Raw genomic sequence first — 8,930 nt, forward strand, 5'->3', positions numbered from 1 at the left:
AAACATTTATATAAAAATGAAAAAGGTTCATTTGGTTTCGTGTTTCGTTTCATGCTTACTGGCTTTCGTTCCATATTTAGTCCACTTTCGGCGTCTTACTCTTAGCTTTGGATACTAAATTTTTGGATTTAACCAACTTATATTTGTTACATCGTGTTACATATAGGTGGTTAAATCTGTGGCGCGCGGTGGAGATACTTACTGTATATATAATGTTTTAAATTGCGAAGTACGTAATGTGAGTTAAGTTATTTCTTTCATTGTTCTTTTTCTGGTGTTTCACCGTTTTTCACGTGACGGAAGTGATGTCCGGTTTCGATGTTACAAAACCGGATATCGGGTTTGGATTTTACAAAACCGGAAATCACTTTCGTTTGTTTTCATTTTTCTTATACTTGTATTTGTCGTCTTATTAGATTTTATTTAATAATGAATATTTTCTCGAAATCCACCAAGGAAATACTTAAAGAATGACATTGCAATGTCAACCTTCAGTGTCCCCAGTTCAGCCACGTGGCTTGTGGTTGTGTCATTTTTATGGGGTTTGACAAACCCTTGGCTTAAAAGAACCAGTTCGGGAATCGAACAAGTTCAAACCCACAATTCCTCCTCCGCCTCCCTTTTTTCTCGACTTATTTATCAATTTCTCTTTCTAATCCGCCGTTGGCAATTTCTGGCAGCATTTCTCGCCAACCAAAGCGGTTCTTTGCTTTTCTATCTCACCCTCGCCTCGGCGGATCTGTCCCTTGCCGTTCCAATCACGAATTCCTTAACTTTGGTTTTCACCGCTCTGTCGGGACGATTTCTCTTTGGGGAGGACCCCATTTCCGCCCGATCACAACTTGGAATCGCTCTCATTCTTCTCGGGGTGACACTTTGTGCCACAAGCAAAGCCTGATCGACCAACTACCAACCAATGCGAAAATATCGATGTAATTGTGTGTTTGTTGTTTCCCAGTGTTAACTATTTTGTAAGGTGTTTTTTTTTTGTTTTTTTTTTTAGCTAAGTACTTCGTCATAAAGTCACGGTAAGTATTAAAACAATGTGATCAAACATTGTATATAGCCGATAATTTTTTGGGTTTGTATTACTGTACACTGTACAGTACACATAGATTCGAAAAAGTTGTCAAAAAACAAATATATAAGAAATAAATGTTATCCAAGGCAAGATAAGTTACTTTTCTACCTAACTGGATATATTTTTCGTGTTTTTATTCAATGTAACATGTTTATTCAGCTCGAAAAACATGCAGTGTTTACCGATGTATTGGAAAATTCAAAATGGCGCCCAACTGTCTCTTTAACACGGTAAGTTTGGGAAAAGATGTTATAAATAATAAACTAGACAAAATACTATTAAAAAACAACCGAATATATGTCAACTTATGTCACGGTAACATATATTGAGCGAATTTCTAACAGTATTTTGTCTAGTTTATTATTTATAATACCTTTTCCCAAACTTACCCTCTCCGAGAGAGAGTCAGCCGCCATTTTGAATTTTCCAATACATCGGTAAACACTGCATGTTTTTCGAGCTGAATAAACATGTTACACTGAATAAAAACACAAAAGATATATCCAGTTAGGTAGAAAAGTAACTTATCTTGCCTTTGATAACATTTATTTGTTATATTTGTTTTTTGACAACTTTTTCGAATCAATTTTTTAAAATATAATTACACAAGAAACTTTTTCCAGTTAAACTCTATGATATTGATTTAGAATTAATGGAAAAAAAAAAAAAAAAAACTGTGGTAAATGTGTAGTTTAGCGGCGGAAATTATTTGACGGGCAAAAAATTATTAAAAAAATATTTTTTATATAAAACACTATTAGACCTCAAGGCTGGAATAAAACCAGAAAAAAAAAAATCATTTTTATTATTTTCTCATTATTTTTATTAGACTAAATGTTCGTTCATCCTAACACTAAGTTAACTCTACAAAAAAACAAACAAACAAAACAAACAAAGATAACAGAGTGCAAGTAGTGGACATAACGGAACCGATAATTTTGTAGAATCCCTATTTACTTGCCTCCGACGAGGGCAGAGTCAGACAGGTTTTTAATGTGGGGATAATCCAGTTCCCCAGAAAGGCACTCTGGATATGAATAAAAATAAAAATTATCTCAATCTAGAAGGATTTCTCCTCCACTGACCCAGGACGTAAAAAGTGAAATGTAGCATCAGAACAGATACTACACTTTGTTCCTAGCCTCTGCCTAAGAAATGATAAAAAAAAAGAATGAAAAGCTTTTTCTGGTTTTATTTCAGCCTTGGAGTCTAATAATGTGTTTTGTATAAAAATAGTTTTATGTTATTTGTGTCAAATAATGTACACCTCTAAACTAAACATTTACCAAATGGTAAATTTTTACTTGGTTTCCACCTTAACATTTTCCTTTAAAATGACGACTTTTGTAGGTTTTCGGGTATGCTGAAAACGAATATCACATTTAAATTTTCGCAAATAAGTAGTTTATGTTAAACGTGGTGGCCATTTTTGTACTTGCAAGCACGCGCACATTTTTGCCACACATACGCTAAAAATATGTGCATATTTGCACTTAAAAAAATGGCCACCACGTTTAACATAAGAAAGTACATTGCTTAATATCTGCAATTGCAGAAAATTTAAATGCAATAGTTGTTTTCAGCATACCCGAAAATCTATAAAAGTCGTCATTTTAAAGGAAAATTTTAAGGTGGAAACCAAGCAAAAATTTGCTCCAAAATCACATAAATTGATCAAATAGCTTCCCGGACATAGAATTAATGAAGGCGTTCCTTTTTCATTAAACATCTAGGCTAGATATCAGAGCCCATGATGGAGAATTACAGGAAGGTTTTCGATGCCGTTATGAACAAGGCATATGTTACCGTGAATAGTAGTACCAACAATAAGAAGTTAATCCTAACACCAAGAAAACAAACAAAAAAGGCAAAGATTGCAAGTAATGGACATAACGGAACCGATAATTTTGTAGAGTCCCTATTTATTTGCCTCCCCACGAGGGCAGAGGTCAGTTTTTAATGTGGGGGAAATCCAGCTTGCCAAAAATAAAATAATATAATAATTTAAAATAAAAATTGTTTCAGTCTAGAAGGATTTCTTCTCCAGTAACCGAGAATGAAAAAAGTGAAGTGTAGTATCAGAATTGATACTGTACTTTGTTCCTAGCCTCTACCTAAGTTTTGTCTAATACTTAGCTTAAGTTTTATTCTAACCAAAAATGACTTTCAATTTAATAGTTTAAAGGCTTCAAAATTACTATCAAATTCTGTCCCACGAAGACATCACCGTGACGGCCACCCCGTCCACTATTATGACAACAGTAAAGTTTATTTCATAGCTTTAAAAAAAACAATATTTCTTATTGTTGTATGAGTGAACAAAAAATGGTTTATTCCTATTTCAGTCACGTAAATTATTTAGAGTTAATGGCCAAGCAACTTAAACCCATCAAAAATATGTGTGTGCAAAAATGGCCACCAGTGATAACATAACAAATTACATTGCTTAATATCCGGAAAACTACTTGCTTACAGCAAATTTTAATGCAATAAATAAATGCAATACCTGAAACCCTCCAAAAGTTGTCATTTTAAAATGGAAAAATAAAAATTTACCAAACTATATTTTAGTGAACAACAACAAGCAGATGACATTAAAATCACTTATAACAAATTTTATTGTACATGAAAAGTATAGTTGTCGTCTTTATGAACCAGTCGAGAAATAAGCTAGTTAAGGAAAAATAATAACTACTTATTTTTTTAAAAAATTTATTGTTAGTTTTTTTTAAAACCCTTCAACCTTTTATCCTGTTGTTCAGGTAGAAAATTATGAAGTTTATTGATTTCTTTATAAAGCTGATGGATTATTTTGAAGATTTCCGATTTAAAATGACTACCATTGTAACATTATTTTAAATAAATTAGTTTGGGTTTTATAACAATTTAGTTCAATTATTACTTTAATAATAAAACAATATCATAATTACCTAATTACCATGATATTTGGTTATTAAATTATACAAGTTAGAAAAACGTTTCTTGCAAGGCATGAAAATGATTAAACAAATTGTTTTTTATAAACCTAAATTAAAATACAATTAAATCAATTTGAAATTTATCAAATTTTAACTTTTATAAAAATACTTTTTATGTTTTAAATCAGATTTGATTAATTTTTTTATTACAAATAATTTTACTTTTTTCATTTGATTTTTTTTATTACAAATAATTTTATCTGGGTAGAGGCAGATCAAGTATTTACTTTTTAGTTCATGTCTAAAAAGTTTTCCAAATATTTTATTCTTCCAGATCTTTGGTTTTTGGTGGCTAAATGAAGTATGGATATTCACAATGAAGCAGACAAGAATTTGATTCTCATATCCAATGAGAATGTAAATATGTAAATACCAGATCAAATCATTAAAAATCATTAAAAATCATTAAAAAATCATTAAATATCATTAAACAAATCATTAAAAAATCATTAAAAATGAATTCATTTACTTCACATGCTTTTCTTTTACTATTCAAGATTTTAAAGTTAAAATTAGTTGAGAATTTTTGATTTTCACTACTTTGCAAATTCTGTGTAAATACCATTGCACTACTTGAAAAGACATATTGAAAGACTCAAACGTCTCCACTGGATGATCTGTAAGAAGTTGAATATCAAATGCAGCAGCAAGTCTTTAGAACATATTCCAGAAAGAACAGTTTAATATGTCATACCTCATCCAAATAATTTTTGTAAGTTGAAGTTGACATTTTTCATCTGATTCCTTATTTTGATGTAATTGATTCACCTGCTGATGTGTAACACGATTTAATAAAACTGAATGTAACACGTTTTAATAAAACTGAATAAAATTTTTTGAATGCACAACAATTTGTCTTAACTTATTTGAAGATTGAAGACTAGAAAGAAGATAAAATGCTGCTCTTAGTTTTTAATTCTAACATTGGATAACAAAAATTAAGTAAAAAATTTCCGAAAGGATTTACTGCATGTAACATCACGTTTTTTTATTCCGTTGTTTTCTTCACCGACAGAAACAGCTGTTTGTCTTATCCATTGTTGCATAATAGTTTGCTCATTGGACAGCAATGTCTTAAGAAATGGTGATGTGCCAGTCATTTATATGATGCTCCTATCTTTTGTCTGTTCTTGATGAATAAAATAATCGAAGCAATTAAATAATATTATTCTTTTTTAACTGCTGGCATGCATTGCATGACTTTAAGAAATCGGCGTCCAAAGTAATCTATCTCTGGCCAAGTCTATATTTAGCTCTATTTTCTTCAGGTCCATTTTTATTATTTTCATTTTTCCTTGGCCTTGTTATGTGAATAAAACCTGCTATTCCAATTGTTCTACATCCATTATTTCACTGCGGCCATACCAACAAAGTCTACTGCACACATTTCCCCATACTGTCCAAATTTTATCTTCCTCTGAGGTCATAAGATCTAAGTCTGTCTTTTTCACATTACCCAACTATCATCTCATTTTTATAGAATTTCTTTCCATGCGGCACAGTGACCCTCACTAGTCAGGTTTCACTTCCATACATCATTACTTGGCATATATATGCACGATAGACTCTTCACTTGGTTGACAGGGATACTGCTCTGCTGGGTTGGTTAGTAATAGTAGAATTTTCCTGAACACAACTTTACTCTGCATCGATTATTGATGTATCTGCGACTAGTCTAATATATATATATAGATATATCTATATATATAAAAATGTAATTCTTGGTTCGTTCAAAGTTTATGCAACCATATTTCTACATTACCAATTTATTTGAAATTTTCAGACAACCCATCTTTAGAGTCGAGGGATGTTTCTATGTTATTAAAATAAATTTACATTGCCAATTATTAAAATATTAAATAAAATAAATATATATTTCGTAAGCCGTTAGTGCGAACCTGTTTTGTTGATAGAACTGAACTTCCGGTTCGATTCATTTCACACCACGATTTGACGAAACAAATTTTCTGTTTACTCGATAAGTAAAAAAAACCAAAAAAACATAATTCATTTGTTTATCTTCCAAAATTTTTAATTTAAACAATTTTTTCTTTATTATATTAGGCAAAAAAATAAAGGTTGTCGCTTGCTTTTTGAGTCAAAGTCGTTTTTTTTATTTTTTTTAATTTTTTGATATAAGAAAATATGAGCTTTTTTATTATTAACACTATAAATTGTTTGGTAAAAGTACAGGTTTTTTTCAAAGAAATTTTATGGATTGATGACATGCTTAAATAATATTTGGTGCTAATGCAGAGAGTGGTCCATGCTATTTTTTTAAATCGTATTTCCACGTTTAATTAAAGTTTTATTATATGTTTGTTTTTATTCAATTGTAAGGTTAAAATACAGATTAGGTACAAAACACCCTCCCCTCCCCATGTTAAGAATGGCCTTTTAAATAATAACATTATTTCAGCACAGATCACTCTCTGCATGAGTATCGTACTTTCACCTAACAATTTAATAAACAAAAGATAGTACTTATGCGGAGAAGGTACCGTGCTGAAATAATGCTATTAAGAAAGCCATTCTTAACATGGGGAAAGGAGGGTGTTCTGTAACTATTTCATACTTTCACCTAACAATTTAATAAACAAAAGATAGTACTTATGCAGAGAAGGTACCGTGCTGAAATAATACTGTTATTATTTATTTAACATGGGGGGAGGGAGTTTTGCATCTATTCTATACTTTCACCTAACAATTTAATAAACAAAAATAGATAGTACGTATGTATAGAAAATACCGTGCTGAAATAATGTTATTTAGAAAGACATTCTTAACATGGAGGCTGTATTTTGTAACTATTCTGTCCTTTCACCTAACAATTTAAAAACAAAACATGGTACTTATGCAGAGAAGCTACCCTGCTGAAATAATGACATTATTTAGAAAGCCATTCTTAACATGGGAATAGGGGTGTTTTGTAACTATTCTGGACTTTCACCTAACAATTTAATAAACAAAAGTTAAACTTAAGCAGACAAGGAACAGTACTGAATCATTAACATTATTTAGAAAGCCATTCTTAACATGGGGAGGGAGGATGTTTTCTAACTATTCTGTACTTTCGGTGCAAATACAGAGAGTGATCCGCGCTATTTTTTAAATCGTATTTTTACGTTTAATTAAAGTTTTATTATATGTTTTTTATTCAATTGTAAGGTTAAAATACAGAATAGGTACAAAAACCCCTCCTCTCCCCATGTTAAGAATGGCTTTTTAAATAATAACGTTATTATATCAGCACGGATCACTCTCTGCATGAATACCGATTAATGTTTTGTTGTTTGCTTTTTTTTTTACCGTATTTTTTTTTTTTTAAGAAAACCTTTTTTAACAAAAATTGAAAGTACACGTTTTTTCTTTTTTTTTTTTACAGTTGTTTTTATATAAGAAAATATGAATGTTTTTTCTTTATTAATGAAATTGGGTACTCGTGCACTTATTTGATCCATGCTGAAATAATAACGTTATTATTTAAAAAGCCATTCTTAACATGGGGAGAAGAGGGTGTTTTGTACCTATTCTGTAATTTAACCTTACAATTGAATAAAAAAACGGTAAATTTTTAGATTAGGTCCACCTCCACAATTTTCTTTTAAATGACGACTTTTGTAGGTTTTCGACTATGCTGAATTATGGAAATCGCATTGAAATTTTGCAGAAATAAGTAGTTATCGAGATATAAAAAGTTGTATAATGCATTATAATCTCTGGCGGCCAATTTTTTTACATGCTTGCGCGCATCATAAACAAATCTACGGGCGTAACAAATATGGCCGCTAAAGAATACAATGCATAAAACAACTATTTATATCTCGATAACTACTTATTTCTGCAAAATTTCAATGTGATTTCCGTATTCAGCATAGTCGGAAACCTTTAAAAGTCGTCATTTAAAAGAAAATTGTGGAGGTGGACCTAATCTAAAAAAAAACCCCAAAAACATAAAACTTTAATTAAACTTGGAAATACGATTTAAAAAAATAGCGCAGATCAGTAAGTGCATTGGCACCCATTAATCGACTAACATGACCTTATTGCCAAATAAGCTCCGGCTACAATCTTGAACGCGCCGTTCACATTGTTTTTTTTTTTTCAAGTTGAATTCAACTTTCACAATATCTTTTTATTTGTTTATAATTTCACAATATCTTTTTTTTAATAATAAATTGTTAGTTAAAAGCACAGAATAGTTACAAAACACCATCCCCTCTCTATGGTAAGAATGTCTGAAAAAAAATATTAGGTATTAGGTAAAGAGTGATCCATGCTGAAATAATAACGTTATTATTTAAAAAGCCATTCTTAACATGGGGAGGGGAGGGTGTTTTGTACCTATTCTGTACTTTAACCTTACAATTGAATAAAAAAACATCATAAAACTTTAATTAAACGTGGAAATACGATTTAAAAAATAGTGTGGATCACTAAGTGCATTAGCACCAGAAATTGTTAGGTGAAATACAGAAAAGTTTCTACCATTATTTTTTTTGTTGCTATTCTTACTATGGGGAGAGGATGGTGTTTCGTCACTATTCTGTGCTTTCAACTAACAATTTATTAAAAAAAACAAAAGGTAAATTTTCACATTAGGTCCACCTCCACAATTTTTAACATGGGTAGTTTGGGAGTGTTTATTCTGAAAGTCGTTCTTAACATTGGGAGAATGGTGGTATTTATTCCAAAAGCCGTTTTTAAAAGACGAAAGACAGGTAAAAGGTTAAAACATGTGGTTAGGCATGGGTGTTGTTTATTCCGAAAACCGTTCTTAATATGGAGAAGTTGGGAGTGTTTATTCATGGCCGTCAGTGAATTATAGTGCATAGTACAGGTCTTTATATCTCGAAAACTAATTGCCTCTG

The 8,930-nt window shown here is 30.9% G+C and overlaps 1 long non-coding RNA gene across 1 annotated transcript; it reads left to right on the forward strand.

The window, feature by feature from the left end:
* The first annotated feature begins 288 nt into the window (after nt 1–288).
* LOC145269292 (uncharacterized) lies at nt 289–4,904 on the forward strand. Its single transcript, XR_013864976.1, has 2 exons — nt 289–1,028; nt 4,334–4,904. It is a non-coding gene; the product is annotated as an uncharacterized LOC145269292 (long non-coding RNA).
* Nucleotides 4,905–8,930: the final 4,026 nt, after the last annotated feature.

This window comes from Euprymna scolopes, chromosome 45 (genome assembly GCF_053919585.1).
Source record: "Euprymna scolopes isolate OS-2025 chromosome 45, ASM5391958v1, whole genome shotgun sequence".
Lineage (NCBI taxonomy): Eukaryota > Metazoa > Mollusca > Cephalopoda > Sepiida > Sepiolidae > Euprymna > Euprymna scolopes.